This window comes from Oryx dammah, unplaced genomic scaffold (genome assembly GCF_014754425.2).
Source record: "Oryx dammah isolate SB20612 unplaced genomic scaffold, SCBI_Odam_1.1 HiC_scaffold_12, whole genome shotgun sequence".
Taxonomy (NCBI): domain Eukaryota; kingdom Metazoa; phylum Chordata; class Mammalia; order Artiodactyla; family Bovidae; genus Oryx; species Oryx dammah.
Window position 1 is genome coordinate 57,321,444 of NW_024070196.1, and position 14,690 is coordinate 57,336,133.

The 14,690-nt window shown below is 49.1% G+C and overlaps 1 protein-coding gene across 2 annotated transcripts in view; it reads left to right on the plus strand.

The window, feature by feature from the left end:
* Positions 1 to 14,690, plus strand: part of TESC (tescalcin) — a 60,301-nt gene that overhangs the window by 29,826 nt on the left and 15,785 nt on the right. The gene's annotated exons all lie outside the window — the stretch shown is intronic.

Sequence of the window (14,690 nt, forward strand, 5' to 3'; positions counted from 1 at the left end):
GGATCATGGTTCTAACTGGGGTGGGACGGGCCTGTCGAATGCCAGGACCATGGTTCTAACTGGGGTTAGAAGATTCTAACTGGAGGGAAGAGAAGGGGGATGAAAAGCTGGTCAGCCACTTGACCCCGACTTCGCTGGAACCCCAGGCACAAAGGGCAGGCCTGTCGAATGCCAGGACCGTGCCCAGTGCCGGGCACCCCAGGATGAATCGGTTGCGGTGTGCCTCAGTTCAAGAGTTCGATGCTGTCGCAAGGGTCTCTTGACTCTGCTTCCTCCGATCGGTAGTTCCAGCCCCAGACAAGATGGTGGGCAGCAGCTGTGGGCTTCTGTGTAGGAAAACCACCATTTTATGTCACGTTATTTCACGTGAATCTCTTAGAAGGTGGGTGGTTTAACCTTTTCCTGAGGAGGAATGCCTCGGACTGTGTGTCTCCTCCTGGGAGAGAGTGTTCAGTCTTGGGCAGTGGCCGTGTCATTTCAAACCAGGCTGTGAGAGGTCCTCATCAGTGAGTTGATCCGACTTGGTGAGGAAGACGCTTCGAGCTGAACCGTTTCCAACATAAAGTGAATGCTGTCCTGCCACAAACTGTCTTAACAGATGTAGTTCCTAAAATAGACATGCAGAGTCTCAAGGCTACAGTCTTGGAACTTTAAACCTTTTAGTAGTCCAGGAAAGTGTCTTGTTTTCTTAGTAAGTGGATTTAAAATTGACCCAAGTTTGAATGGAAAACAACATGTAAATACTGTCCACTTTGTCTCATCTGTCTAAACAATGGCGTGTTGTTAATCCAGTGCGTCATAGTCTCAAGAGCATCCGTTTCCAGAGCTCAGAGTCTGGTGGACTGAAGGTTCTGGGGGCCATTGGTCTTGATTTGATTGTGTCCAAGACAGAAGTAAATTAAATCAGAACTGACGTTTTAAATTTTTTGAGGTTTATTTATTTATTCACTTACGATTCTGCTGGGTCTTCGTTACTGGGTGTGGGCTTTCTCTGGTTGCACCATTCAGGGACTACTCTTTGTTGCGACGCTCGGGCTTCTCATTGCAGTGGCTTCCCTAGCTGCAGACCCAGGCTCCAGGCATGCAGGCTTCAGTAACTGAGTCTCACGGGCTCTTGAGCTCTGACTCAGTAGTTGTGGCACATGGGCTCAGATGCCACACAGCATGTGGGATCTTCCCAGACCGGGGATCGAACCCATGTCCCCTGCATTGGCAGGCAGATGCTTAACCACTGGATCACCAAGGAGGCCTAGGGCTGGCTTCTTGAATTCTACACAGTCTCACTTACTAATCCCAGAAAAGAGCCTAGCAGAAGATCCCCTAGCTTCCTATGGGATCACATGCCCAAGGCTGAGCCAATCACTGTGGCCAAGGGTAACCAGCAAAATGGTTTTTTTTCCCCCAGAGCTGTGAGTGAGCGAGGCAGGGTCACCTGCCAAGGGCAGGGGTGGAGGGTGGGGTGATTTCCCGGGGCAAGGTGGGCTTCCTTGGACCAGGGGCTGAGGACTGGATGCAGGTCTCAGGTGAGCTGACACAGGTACACCTGGATGTTGGAACATGGAAGTGTCAAGGGCATCCTCCGTCTCTTTAGAAGTTCATGGGCGCATGCGCTGTGCCGGGCAGGCACTACCTGTGCTTGGGGGCAGGACCACCATGCAGCTCTTAATTGGCGGTGTGTAATGGTGGAGCCCCCTTTCTCAAGACGATTTTCCAGCGTGCTGTGCCCCTCGCATGTCACAAGCTCCCTGGGCTGCTGCTTGTTATGTGTCTGGGGTCCATGGGTCTTGGTTTGGTGAGAGGCCTCAGGTTCCAATTCCACACCTGTATACTTTTCAGACTTGGGGAAAGCAGAGGCAAAAACCCAGGCCTGGGAAACAAACCGTATTTGAAACATCTGTGTCCCTGGCTGGTTGACTGTGGGTTAGTTGCTGTGTTTTTCTGAGCCTGTCTCTTCCGTAAAGTGAGCATGGTCATTTGGGATTTGATCTGAGCATTAAAGGTGAGCAGACGCACATGGTACATTTCTGAGCTGGGTTGGTATTTGGCAAACAGGACTGTCATCATTCCACCACTGGTGAGGTCATAAGGATGCACCCTGAGGTGCCCAGGCAGTGGTCACCGATCCTCAGGCTGCAGTGGAGGTGGGGCGGGAAGGTGCTGTGTGAGCAGGAAGCCCTCCCACTCTGAGGCTCTAGAGCTCAGACTGTGTTGCCCAGCAACCCCTCATGGGCTTTTCCAAGGATATACTAACGTGTTGAGCTCTACACTGGTTCTTTTTTTTTTTTTTAATTTTATTATAGTATAGTCAATTTATAATATTGTATTAATTTCTTCTGTACAGAAAGTGATTCAGTGTTCCTTATATATTCTCGTTCTTATTCATTGTGATTTATTTCAGGATATTGAATATAGTTCCCTGTGCTGTACAGTAGGACCATGTTGTTTATCCATTATTTTTTTTGTTGTTGAAATATAGTTGGCATATAGTATCGTGTTAATTTCTGCTCTACAGCAGAGTGAGTCTGTTATACACATATATAGATTCTTTTTTATAGTCTTTTTTGTTATGGTTTATGCCAGGAGACTGGATGTAGTTCCTTGTGCTATACAGTAGGACCTTGTCGTTTATCCATTCTCAAGGTAATAGTTTCCATTTGCTAACCCCAAACTCCTGCTCCATCCTTCCCCCAGCCCTCTACCCGTTGGCACCCACAAGCCTGTTCTCTATGTCTGTAAGGCTGTTTCTACTTTGTAGACTGGTTCATTTGTGCCATGCTTTGGATTCCATGTATAAGTGATATCATGTGGTATTTGTCTTTCTAACTTCACTCACTGTGAGAATCTCTAGTTGCATCCATGTTGCTGCAAATGGTGTTGCTTTGTTCTTTTTTATGGCTGAGTAATACTCCACTGTGTATATGTTCCACATCTTCTTTATCCATTCCTCTGGAAATGGGCATTTCGTTTGCTTCTGTGTCTTGACTATTGTAAATAGTGCTGCATTGAACATTGGGGTGCATGTATCTTTTTGAATAATGGTTTTCTCCAGACATATGTCCAGGAGTGGGATTGCTGGATCATATGGTGGTTTTGTTTTTAGTTTAAGGAGTCTCAGTGTTGTTTTCCATAGTGGCTGCACCAATTTACATTCCCACCAACACTGTAGGAGGGTTCCCTTTTCTCCACACCCTCTCCAGCATTTGTTATTTGTAGATTTTTTAATGACAACATTCTGACTGGTGTGAGGTGATACTTCATTGTAGTTTTGATTTGCATTTCTCTCATTAGTAATGCTGAGCCTCTTTTCATGTGCTGCTGGCCATCTGTATATCTTCTTTGGAGAAATGTCTGTTTAGGCTTTCTGCCCCTTTTTAATTGGGTTGTTTTGTTGTTGTTGTTGAGTTGTATGAACTGTTTGTATATATAAGCCCTTGTCAGTCACATTATTTGCAAATATTTTCTGCTATTCCATAGATTGTCTTTTCCTTTAAAAAAAAATAGTTTCCTTTGCTGTACAAAAGCTTGTCAGTTTAAATATTTCCTATTTGTTTGCTTTTATTTCTATTGACTTGCGAGACGGACAAAAAAAAAAGTTGATATGATCTTATGTCAGAGAATATTTTGCCTATGCTCTCTTCTAGGAGTTTTATGATGTCATGTCTTATGTTTATGTCTTCAAGCCATCTTTTAGTTTATTTTGTGTAGAACATAAGGCTGTGTTCCAACTTCAGTGATTTACATGCAGTGATTTACTGTTATAATACCACTTGCTGAAGACTGTCTTCCTCCCATTTTATATTCTTACTTCCTTTGTCAAAAATTAATTGACCAGAGGTGTGTGGGTTTATTTCTGGGTTCTCTGTTCTATTGATACATGTGTCTTGTTTTTGTAATAATACCACACTGTTTTAATTATTGTACTTTTGTGGTATAGTCTGAAGTCTGGGAGAGTCATGCCTCATGCTCAACTTTTTTTTCCTTAGGATTGCTTTGGCAATTCTACGTCTTCTATGGTTCCATGTAAATTTTTGGATTATTCTAGTTCTGTGAAAAATGTCATGGGTAATTTAACAGGGATCACATTAAATTTGTAGATTGATTTGGGTAGTATTGGCATTTTAACAATATTCTTCCAATTTAAGAGCATAGGATATCATTCTATTTCTTTAAATCTTCTTTAATTTCTTTTTTTTTGAGTCTTCTTTAATTTCTTTTTTTTTTGAATCTTCTTTAATTTCTTAATGTTTTATAGTTCTCTGCCTTTAAGTCTTTTCACCTCCCTGGTGAGGGTTTTTTTCCTGAGGGTTTTTTGTTGCTGCTGTTGTTCGGGGAGTGGGGCGGGGGGCGGTGGTATAATTTTAAAAGGTATTTTTTTGCATTTTCTTTCTGATGATATTTCATGATTAGTGTAAAGAAATGCAACTGCTTTCTGAATGTTAATCTTGTATCCTGCTACTTTGCCAAATTCATTGATCAGATCTAGTAGTTTTTCTGTGGAGTCCTTAGGATTTTCTGTGTGTATAGTATCATACCACCTGCATATAGTGACAGCTTTGCCGCTTCCCTTCCAATCATTCTGTATACAGTAGTTTGCAACTGTTAACCCCAGACTCCCAATCCCTGTCTTCCCTGACCTCTCCCTTCCACCTTGACAACCAGGAGTCTGTCCTGTATGTCTGTGAGTCTGTGTGTGTTTCATAGAAAAGTAGATTTCATATTTTAGATTCCTCATATGTAAGTGATATTGTATGATACTTGTCTTTGTCTTTCTGACTTAATGAGATAAATTACTCTGAGTTCATCCATGTTGCTGCAAATGGCATTTTTTTCATTCTTTTTATGGCTGCGTATTACTCCATTGAGTATATATGTTCCACATCTTTATCTATTCCTCTGTTGATGGACATTTAGGCTGTTTCCTTGTCTTGGTTATAGTGAGCGGTCTACACTGGCTCTTTCCCACCATTTGTGTGTGTGCAAATCACCGGGGAATTTTGCTAAAATGTCGGTTTTGGTCCACAGGACTGGAGTGGGGCCCAGGACTCTGCATTTATAACCAGCATAGGCTGTCTTGGTGAGGTTGGCCTTGCCTAGCACCTGGGAATGCACCCATTTTGCCTCCAGGCTTGAACAGATGGAGGAGGCACCCTCTCCCAAGTGCTGATCGGTCCAAGTGCAGCATCCTACTTCCCACACCTTGTAGGTCAAGCCAGGACGTGGGAGAGTTTGAACTGGTGGCTCCGCCTGCCCCCTGCCCCCCACTTACCCATCTCTTGCATAGCCACTCCCAGGAGCACGATACGCATTGCCTTCCCAGCCCTGCCCTCAAGTAAGCCCTGTGTCCACCTGAACCCAGCAAGTAGCCACTGCTCCCTAGCCCTGAGGGCTCCCCAGTCAACGTCATGTCCATGATCTTTAGCTGGGGTCCACCACAGTCTTCAGCTGCTGGGTTTTGCTTTGTTGAGGTCTCAGTGTGGACACCACCTCCTCCAAGACACTCTCCTGCCCCCTGCATCCCCACAGACCCCTCCTAGGGGTGTCCTAACCCACAGATCCCTCCTGGGGGTGCCCCAGCCTAGCATTTGCAGCACAGAATGGTAACTGCCCCTCTTCCAGCTACCCCACCCCCTCTAACAGATGGTGGGCCCCTTGGGGAACAGAAACTGGATCTCTTCCTTTGGTTCTGGTGCTGAGTCCAGGGCTCATAACAGGATAGATGCTCTGGGAGCAGCTGATTGAATGAACGGGTGAATGAGAGAGCAGTGAAGTGAGGAACAAGTGAACGAGCACACTGGGAGAGTTCTCTTGAACTCAAGCATGGTATACGTGAGACCCGGGGTTAGTAATAGCCCTTCCTTCACAGGGTCTACATATTTGTGACGAAAGGATTTATCTGGGGGCCTGGCATGCGGAGACGGTTCACAGATAATAAGCTTTATTATTTCCAGCGCGCTTTGTGCTGCACAGCTTTTAACGTGCACCTTAGACGACCCCATAGGTAGGGGGAGGAACACCTGCTCGCCTCACCTGAGACGTGGGAAAGTGAGGCTCAGAGAGGTCACATACCTGGCCCCTGGTCACACAGCTCACAAGCAGAGGAGCTGGGACTCAAGCCTGGTGCTGAGATCCCTCTGTAAGGAATCGGGGAGCCTGGCTGTGACCGGTGGGTGTCCAGTAAGAGCCTCAGTCTCCCTGCTGTGCTCTCTGAGGACCCTGCGCCCTGACATCCTGAGATGGGGGCACCATTACCGCCACCACGGCCCCTGCTCCAGTGTCTGCAGCCTCTGCTGGGCAGGCAGTGCCAGCTGCACACGGTGGCAGGCCAGCCCAGCCTGCAGGAGGGAGGTGACACCACCCAACTGCAGTGCCAGTGCAAACAAGCCTACATGGAGGGCCCCCTCCCAGCCCCTGGAGCTGCTCTGCCCGATCCTCATCCACCCTCCAGGGCTCATGGGGGCAGCTTTTCTGGCTCTCCTAGACTTTCCTGCATACCCTCCTGGGCAGAAGGGGTGAGGAGCCCCGGACAGTGTTCTGGCCCTTAGTCTCCCACGGGTTTCCTGTGTGACCCCAGGCTGAGCCTTCAACCGCTCTGATCCTTGGGCACATTCGGGAGGCCTTGCTGGGATTTCGGAGCATGGGAAGAAGCTTCGTTTCTTTAGTGTCAAGATTTGTGAACGTCGTCAACCAGGGTCCCCTCTGAGCATGGCCCCCGGCACCTCAGTCTGGGAGGGGTGTGGGTGGTTGCAGGCCCTTTGGCCCCCTCCTCTGAGAGAGTGAATGGGCCTGGACTTTTGAATACAGCAGTGCAAAAGGCCCCATTCACCTGCAGCTTTTATACGTAGACTTGTAAGTTAAATCTAAAAGCTTAACGAAGAATTGTGTCTCTGAATTTATGACTTTAGTAAGTTGAGGGTAGCTTTAAAAAAAAAATTCCACAGGGTAAAAACTGCCAAAATTGATTTTAATTTTGTTGTTTGTTTATTTGGCTGTACCGACTCTTATTTGTGGCATGTGGGGTCTAGTTCACTGACCAGGGATGGAACCTGGGCTCCCTGCATTGGGAGCACAGTGTCCCAACTGCTGGACTACCAGTCCCTGAAAATTGATTTTAATTTTAACCCCCCACTTTTTACCATGTCTGGTCGTGTTCCCTCTTTTGCTGAAGATCATGTGAGGACATTCAGGGGTGAGTTTACCCTGAGGCTTTCCAAGTCAGGGCCCCACTCCGTATTGGTTCCACTCTGCATGGGTTCCTTACAAGGCCCAGCACTTGATTTTTTTTTCAATTCCTAATGCTGCATTCTTTTTCTTTAAGAAGGGTGCCCCAGATTATATGTGTTTCAGGATCCCCCAAACCTGAGAGCACCTTGATCACAAAGCACTTTGTTCTAAGGGGTCTTGGTGAAAAATGCGTGATAGAAAATGTTGCTCTGACTCATTTATCGAGCACCTACTATGCAGAGACTTCTGTCCTCAAAAGCTCTCCTTCTAGAAGGAAGACCCTCCATAAGCAAGCTCATTAAACGATACTGATTTTAGACAATACAAGAATGGCTTCTTGTACTTTTTTTCCCTTTAGTAGGGTCCCTTAGGTGTCAGATGTTTTAAACAGCAGCCTTCTACTTCCTGAGAGTGCTCTGGCAGGCTCACCAACACCCAGAAATAGATGCGATAGAATCCTTCAAACGTAGTGATGCAGGCCAGGAGGGCGCCTGATTAGATAGAGCTGCGCTGCAAAAATAGTTTTAGATGAATATTGGACACATCACATGTAGAGTGATTCCTGGGATGAATGCAACCACAGACGTACATGAGGAAGAGAAAGGACACAGTTGCCCACTGCCAGCACCACCAGAGCCCCAAGCAGCGTTCTGATGGGCTTGATCCCCGGAGCCAGCAAAGTCCCAACCCCAGGGCTTGTTTTACACCCCTCAGCAGTGCCTCCCATCACTTTATCAAGTGAGAGGTTAGCTTGGTGTTAGGAGCTGCCATTAGCTGTGTGGTCTTAAGGGTCTCGGGGACCCTCTGAAGTTCACACCATTACCCCATTTGACAGGTCAAGAAACTGAGGCTACGAAGGTTAAGGCCCCACAGCTTAACCTGCAGGAAGGTTAAGGGCTGGCTGTTGGAATAGCCAGAGCCCTGGAGCACTGTGATCACATCGCTTTTCTCCAAATGAAGTCATTTATTTTTCATTTTCTAGATTTCATGTACAAGTCATAACATACAGTATTTATTGTTGTCTAATTTATTTCACAAAGCATAATATCCTTCAGGCCCATCTGTGTTGTTGAAAACGGCAAAATTTCATCCTTTTTATGGCTGAGTAATATTCCATTATATATATATTTATATATTTTTATATATGTATGTATATATGTGTGTGTATATATATATATATACACACACACACCACATCTTTATGTACCTGTCGACAGACTATTGGGTGGCTTCCATATCTTGACTATTGTAAATAATAGTGCTGTGAACATGTGGGTGTATGTGTCTTTTTAAGTCACTTTTTAACCTAGTTACTTTGCTTTTTAACCTGTCAAGTAGCTAAAGATTTACTCATTAAAAAAAAAAAAGTATGCCTGACAGTGAAAGAATTGAGGCCCCACTTAGATCGTGAGGCTGTCTCATGGCCAGTATTTACCGTATTCAAGGAGGTAACCAGGCTTCCCTGTTAGCTCAGTTGGTAAAGAATCTGCCTGCAATGCAGGAGACTCCAGTTCAATCCCTGGGTTGGGAAGATCCCCTGGAGAAGGGAAAGGCTACCCACTCCAGTATTCTGGCCTGGAGAATCCATGGACAGTATGTCCATGGGGTCACAAAGAGTCAGACACTACTGAGCGTCTTTCACTCAGGAGGTAACCAGACCTCCCTTTAAAGCCTCAGCTGAGATGATGCACGTTGACTTAGACAGACAGACCCGCAGTTACTTGTAACACTGCCCAGGAAACATCAGGAGGGAGTGCCCCCGGGGCTGCCACCCCTGCTCAGGTGAGGGCAGATATGGGAATGGGAACCATGATGGTGTCAGCTTGGTGTGAAGGCTGCCCAGGTGTCCCCCAGAGTGGAAAGAAGCTTTCTAAATGGTCTTAGATATATTAGTGGTGACTCACACAAAAAGTTTTTTTTTTTTTTTTTAAGAGATTCTTTTCCCAGGATGATAAATACTTGACCCAGTCATTGCTTTAACGAAGCGGGCGTTAGGACCTTCTGTGGTGGGTTCTGGTGCTGAGGACATTGAATGAGAAGTGAGGCTCCCTCTGCCCCGGGGGGGAGGGGGGCTCTGTTGAGGTGTGCATGTGAGTGTGAGCGAGGTAACTCGCATATAAGCTCATGATATATGATGATGGAAGAAGGAAGCGGGGCAGAGGGCACATCCTTGGGACCACCGTGGGGAGAAGGACCTGGGGACAGGTGGTCTGCACAGGCCCCTCTGAGGTGGCTGCTGTGGGGACCAGAGAAGGGGCTGGCATGTGGAGGGAAGAGGGAGCTGCTCCAGGCAGAGGTGGGACCGAGCTTCATCGGCCTGAGAGATAAGACGACTGGCTGGTTGGGGCAGATCACAGAGGCCCGACTTGGCCGTGGGAGGACCCGAAATAGAAGACTCAGCCTAGGCTCAAAATACCACGTGGATGCTAACTGCCCAGTGTGTATCTGTGGCTGGGCCATTTCCTCTGAACCCCAGCCACTGCTCGTTCCCTTGATGTTCTTGCGGCATCTCACACTTAACGTGTCCCAAGGAGAGCCCACATCATCCTCCCGGGTTGCCTTCATCTCACAGCATCCCCCAAGGAGAGCCCCCATCATCCTCCAGGTTGCCTTCATCTCATACCATCCCCCTACTTCCTGAATCTACTTCTCCTGTTCACTGCCCCACCCTCATAGAGACCCACAGTGATGCATGGGGGCCAGGGGGAGCCTTTGAAAATGGCACGTCTCTGCTCCGAAGGTTCCACCTTGCCAAGTAAAAATAAAGTAACAGCCGCCTGGTCAGCACGTGTCCTGCAGATCCTCGCATCCCACCACCCTTCTGACCCCCTGACCTTTTTTTTACTCCTTCTGTTCCAGCTGCGTGGATGTTCTTGCTGTTCCCGCCTCAGGGCTCTAGCACACACCCTTCCTTCTTTCTAGAACACTGTTCCTCAGATCAGAGTTTCCATTGGCTGGGTCATTTTTTTTTAAATTTTAGTATGTACTTTAAAAAACAATTATTTAATTTTGTTTATTTTTGGCTGTGCCGGATCTTGGGTGCTGTGTGCGGGCTTTTCTCTATTTGCCTCGCGCAGGGGCTGCTCTCTAGTTGCAGAACATGAGCTGCTCATCGCGGTGGCGTCTCTCGCTGTGGAGAACAGGCTCTAGGCCTTCAGGCTTCAGTAGTTGCGGTTCCTGGGCTCCAGAGCACAGACTCATAGTTGTGGCTGACGGGCTTAGTTGCCCCAAGGCATGTGGGATTTTCCCGGATTGGGGACGGAACCCGTGTCTACTGCACTGGCAGATGGATTCTTTACCACTGAGCCACCAGGGAAGCCCAGAGCTGGATCAGCCTTGCTAGGGGCAGGGTGGGGTTAGGATGTATTCTTGCAGGACGTTGCGCAGCGTCCCTGGCTTCCTGGAGCACCTCTTCCCAGTGTGACAACCAGAAATGTCTCCAGACGTCACCAAGAGTCCCCTGGGGTGGAGCAGTCACCTCCTGCAGGTCTTTGCTCACGTGTACCCTTCACTCCGAGGCCTTCCCTGACCAGCCCATGGGAATTCACCAACTCCCTGCGGTCTCCTCCATTCCCACTGCTTGGTGTGTCTGCAAAGCGCTTGTTGCTGCCTTGAAAGCTCCATTTTCCGCCTCTGTTGTTTCCCCCGCTGAAATGCCAGGAGGGATCGTGTCTGTCCCATCACTGCTGAAGCCAGCACCCGGAACAGGGCCTGGCACCTGGAAGGTGCTGGAATACCTGTCGCTCCTGCTGGAATGAGTACGTGACAGGTGTTGAGGGGTGGCCGGTCCTAGGTGTGAAGCAGGCAGGAAGAGGCGGGAAGCCTGTGGGGGAGGAATCATTTTGCTGATGCTGCCTCAACATTTGAAAAACACATTTGCCTGGGGCTGGGGGCCAGGGCCTTCTAGCCAGAATCTTTTGTGCAAAGACATCGGTAAAGAACCCACCTGCAGAACAGGAGATGCAGGTTCGATACCCAGGTCAGGAAGATCCCCTGGAGGAGGGCACAATAGCCCACTCCAGTATTCTTGCCTGGGAAATCCCATGGGCAGAGGAGCCTGGTGGGCCACAGGCCATGGAGTCACAAAGAGATGGACACGACTGAGCAACTGAGCACTATTGTGTGCCAGGCAGACATCATCATGTGAATAGGAGACCCATTCAGTGTGTGTCGGGAATTCTTGGCGCTTCTCAAACTTGCACGGGAATGCTGGCCCTCGTGAAATGGGGGTTCTGATTCCAGGGGTCTAGGCCCGGCCAGGACTCTGCATTTCTCACAAGCTCCCGAGTGATGCTGCTGCTGGTATGGGTGCTGTGCTCTGAGTGGCTCAGTGTTTCCCAGGAAGACATGTGCTGGATGGGGCGTGCCGCTCCTGCACGAGCCCCGTGGGTCCCCCAGTTCCCCACTGTTTAACCGTCACAAGTAAATACTCAGTGCAGGGGGGTGGGCCTGGGAGTGTGGGGCCGGCGGCCTGCCTTGATGGGGGAAGCCCTGGACCAGCACAGAGCAGGGAGGCCAGGGTCTCAGGCCAAGAAGCCTTCCCGGACCCGCAGAGAGAACTTTGCACTTGAGCTGAGCCTCACCGCCACCGGAAACCAAGCCACACTAAGGCAGGGGGAAGCGCCCCGCCCACCCTCCTCTGTGGTTTTCAGTCTTTCCTTCCCCTGTGGGTGCTTGCCTTGCTCTCTTTTGGGTCCCGGATGGGGCCTCTTGGGGCTGGGTGGGAGCACATGCCCCAGGAAGGTCTCTCATTCTCTCTTTGAAGTAAAAACATACCGAACTGGAAGGAAGTAGCGGGTATGAGGAAGTGCATGGGGTGGTGAGTGCTGGATTCAAAGCTCTTCTTCTAGCTGTGTCACTATAGCTTGTCACTTCACCTCTCTGGGCCTCATTTTCTCACCTGTAAAAGGGAGGTCATTGACATCTCCCATCATTGGGATACGGGGGTGATTGAACATGCCTGAGCTCACAGAGCGCTCAGCCTCGGAGGATACAAGGGGGCCTCAAGGGAGAGAGTTTCAGTTCAGTCGCTCAGTCATGTCTGACTCTTTGCAACCCCGTGGACCGTAGCACGCCAGGCATCCCTGTCCATCACTGACTCCTGGAGTTTACCCAGACTCACGTTCATTGAGTCGGTGATGCCATCCAACCATTTCATCCTCTGTCATCCCCTTCTCCTACTGCCTTCAATCTTTCCCAACATCAGGGTCTTTTCAAATGAGTCAGTTCTTCACATCAGGTGGCTAGAGTATTGGAGTTTCAGTTTCAACATCAGTCCTTCCACTGAACACTCAGGACTGATGTCATTTAGGATGGACTGGTTGGATCTCCTTGCAGTCCAAGGGACTCTCAAGAGTCTTCTTCTCCAACACCTCAGTTCAAAAGCATCAATTCTTTGGCGTTCAGCTTTCTTTATGGTCCAACTCTCACATCCATACATGACCACTGGAAAAACCATAGCCTTGACTAGATGGACCTTTGTTGGCAAAGTAATGTCTTTGCTTTTTAATATGCTGTCTAGGTTGGTCATAACTTTCCTTCCAAGGAGTAAGCGCCTTTTAATTTCATGGCCCCTAAAGATGTGAGCCCAGGGGCCCCTTGTGGGCAGACCCTTCCTGCTGGTCACTGGGGCAGCATCACTGGACCACTGACCACAGTGTGTCAGCTCCTGCCCCCGAGCAGTGCCCCGCCCCCAGTCCTGGGCTCTGGGTGATACAGGGCAGTTCCCATAGGTTGTGGGGAGGCCTTGGGCTGAGCTGGTTCAGCCAGTCTGATGGGCACCTCGGGGCTCAAGGGAGAAAAGGAAATGAGACTGAAACTGGCCTTTACAGGACTGTAGAGTCAGAACCCGCTTTTTACCACGATCCCCAGGATTTGGGTGCAAGTTTGTGTTTGAGAAGTGCCAAAGTTCCCTAGTTTTGGGGGCAGAGGGGTTGTACCACACAGCTTGCAGGATCTTCTTAGTTCCTCGCCCAGGAATTGAACCTTGGGGCCATGGTAGTGGAAGCACTAAGTCCTAACCACTGGACTGCCAGGGAACTCCCAAGAATTCTCTGCTTGCACCAGATGGTTCTCCTGTCCACGTACCTTTGTGCAAAAGGTCCTTGCAGGAAAGTCCTGGTCCTATCCCGTTCCTTGCCCTCAGATAAATGCCTCTTTCAATGTCCTAAACTGAAGTTGGCCTTTCCCTGCCTCTGGGCTCAAGGCCTGCAACTCAACTTGTTGAAGGAGGATGTTGGCAGATAGCCCAGAAGTGTCCACAGCCTCCCCAGGACCAGACAGAACTCAGGAGAAGTTGCTCCAGGGCTGGGCATCCATACTGTAAGTTGAGGCATCGTTCTCAGCAATAAGATGTTACTTTACCGCTCTGCCTTGGTTTCCTCATCTGTAAGGTGGGAATATGTTCCTACTTTCATAATGTAAAGCTCTCAAAACAGTACCTGACACCTGGGGTGTCTGTAGAAGGTTAGCTGCTGCTGCTACCACCATTCTCACCGTTTTAAAATGAGCTCACTGCGTGTCGCACGTCATGCTGATAGCACCTTGTGTATGTGTGTTAAGCCGCTTCAGTCGTGTCCGACTCTTTGCGGCCCCATGGACTGTAGCCTGCCAGGCTCCTCTGGCCATGGGATTCTCCAGGCAGGAATCCTGGAGTGGGTTGCCATTCGCTCCCCACCTAGGGACCTTCTCAGCTCAGGGATTGCACCCCCAACTCTGGGAACCTCAGGAATCTGAAATGCTGGCTCCTGAGTTTGGCCAGATGCTGCAAGCAAACGAAGCTAGGAGCGCTGAGTAGTGGGGAGAGGTGGGAGACAGCTTGGAGAGGGAGAGAACACAGAGGCGTCGGGTCCCGGGTAGGTCCTGCTGCTTCTGTCCGAGCCGCAGCCTTCCCATCTGTTTGGTGGGGGCAGGACAGGGCTCAGCTGTGTGTTTACAGAGCCTTCCAGCTCTGATGGTGCAGAATGCCCCTTGTATGTGGCACTTCCTCCTTCCCAGCGTGGGTTGGTTCTAGCTTCAAGTTCTAAATCTGAGGGCCCCTGGACGTTCTCCTTTTAAGTGACTAATATCCTCCCAGCTTCCCCAAGCTGGGTCTGCCTCCTTATTACCCGGGATTACCAGCCGGTGTCCTGGGTCCCTTCCAAGGCCACTGCCTGTTGAAATCCACAGAGCATAAGAAAAGGTGAGCAGGAAGCAGGTCCAAGAACAAAGGACAGCCTTATGCGGGAAGGTCAGGCAGCTGGGGACTTACCTGTCTTCATGACTGCAAACTCACAGCCTCTGGGACCCAGCGACACCTGGCCTCAGACACAGGGTGGCTGTGTTTGAAATTCACCATCTCACATGAACATTTCTCTCTCTCTTTAAACAGCTTTACTGAAATAGAATTCTCATATCCTGCCATTTACCCACTAAAACGTGCAATCCAGTGGCTTTTAGTATGCTTCCAGAGTACTGTATCCATCACCACA